Here is a 1,972-nt window from a genome sequence, read left to right as displayed (position 1 = left end):
ATACTACAGCAGCCTACTAATGCTGTGGCTTTTATATGCACAATGTCCCAAAAGAAATTCAAAAAGTTCAGTCCCTTGAGGTTAAGCTTCCAATACATGGTCCCTCATGTTCAAACAAAGACAGAAAATAATCTATCCTTTAGCACAGGATGCAATTGTCTTCACTGTGAGGTCTGAAGTCCTCCAAACAAATACTGAACTTAGGAGACATCTTGTGTTGGTCAAGTTGCATGAAGATTTTTTGAAACACTTCAAATGTGAAGTGCAGAGGCTTTGGATAAGCCAGGTTAAGGGCATATATCAAACCAAGAAGCAGGGCACATGCTGAGGCAACTGAAGTCAGGTCATGCAATCCCCTAATGCCAATGTCTTCTGGGGATTCTTTTAATCCCTCTCCCTCCTTCCAAATCACAAACACTGCCAGGATGAGTTGTTTGAGTTCCATCTGGGCATCATCCCCACTGCTGCCCTGTAGTGAGATAAATAATATGTTAAACTTGAAGACTGTAACTAATCTCTCAATTGAAAAAGAAAAGCCTTATAAAAACAAGCATCGAGTATAAGTGTATAAGTGTACAGCTTGTGAATTGAAGAGAATCGTTTATGGCATCTGAAATATCCTTGATAAATTTTCCAAGTTCACAGTTGCATTACAAATTGAATAAGTCAAAGGGTGATATTTAATGTTTTTTTAAAAGATAATGCAAGCATGTAACTTTATATGTGTTTGGTCATATTGCAGGCTTTAGCTTAAACAAATTCATAGATTATACATCAAAGCAGAATAGTAATCCAAGCCAATGGTCATCTTAGGTTGGAAATCAACACAAAATGCATATTTCTATTGCTTATCAGATATTTTGGAGCTGGTATGAAAATAGCATGACTAAAACATTCTTATTAACTTGTTTTTATTATGTTGGTGAACAGGAAATGAAGTTGATAGTGAAGTTAGATAATGGTCTCTGCTGAATAGCAAAGCACACCACTGCTGGATTTAAGCAGGACATAGCCATGTTAAATTTACAATTCTGACACTAAATCTGCCTGCTGTATTAAAACAGATGTTTACATATAGAAAAGCCAGGCCAGAAATAATTTTAAAATGTAAAAGCAACTGACATTGAATTTTTCAATTTTTCTGAATGGATTAAGATGCAACTTCAAACCTTTAAAAGAAACTTACACAKTATTCCTTAATAAGGTCTTCTGGATCCTCTCCAAGAAAGGTGATGAGCCCTTTCAGAACACATTCCCTTCGAATCCCAGTGTCCTCCACCTGGAGAAAAATTATTATCAATATTCCATATCTCTGACAAGATTTCGGATGCAACAGTAATATATTCAAGCTATTCACAACAGCAAAGGACTAACAAATACCATAATGTGCAGCCCACATGTCACCCGGGCTTTAATAGTGCTCTTCAAAATTACGTAAATTCCACCTCTGCCATATTAATGCTTTCAGGTCTCAATTTGTGAGACTAGACTATATTGTTGAGGTTAAGGCTTTTTCTTAGTGCAATCTACTGAAACTAATGAATATCATTTGTTGTTAAAGAGATATCTTGCAGCATAAAACTGATACAAGTCTAACGTTTAAAAAATTTTAATTTTAAAATAAGCTAAAAATAATGTTTCTGGCAAGTTGGACTGAAAGGTGTATTTTATGAAATTCATGAATGAACCACAATACAGACTGACTAAATCCACCAAAAATACATAAGACATTAAAATTGCTTTTCTTTGAGTGATATCAGCTTTACACAAAGTGTATCAAGTATTAATAATTAAAACAAAAAGTCTGAAAGTAACTAGAGACTDTAACTTCTTTGTTTTAAATTAAAAATGGTAAATGTCCCCCAGATATTGATTATATCCATACCTCATCATAGGTTCTCATGATTCCAGCTATTTTTGCACGTGTTGCTCCTCCCTTGGCTTTGATGACTTTAATCAGCTGACTTGAGAG

At 34.8% G+C, this 1,972-nt stretch overlaps 1 long non-coding RNA gene across 1 annotated transcript; it reads right to left on the bottom strand.

The window, feature by feature from the left end:
- Window positions 1-387: 387 nt before the first annotated feature.
- Window positions 388-1,972, bottom strand: LOC103462318 (uncharacterized). Its single transcript, XR_533321.1, has 3 exons — window positions 1,886-1,972; window positions 1,187-1,279; window positions 388-469 (listed from the first exon to the last, which is right to left on the bottom strand). It is a non-coding gene; the product is annotated as an uncharacterized LOC103462318 (long non-coding RNA).

The sequence above is a fragment of the Poecilia reticulata genome, linkage group LG3 (assembly GCF_000633615.1).
Source record: "Poecilia reticulata strain Guanapo linkage group LG3, Guppy_female_1.0+MT, whole genome shotgun sequence".
Taxonomy (NCBI): Eukaryota; Metazoa; Chordata; class Actinopteri; order Cyprinodontiformes; family Poeciliidae; genus Poecilia; species Poecilia reticulata.
Note: the sequence above shows the minus strand (reverse complement) of the source record. Positions and strands in the feature narration are given on the sequence as shown.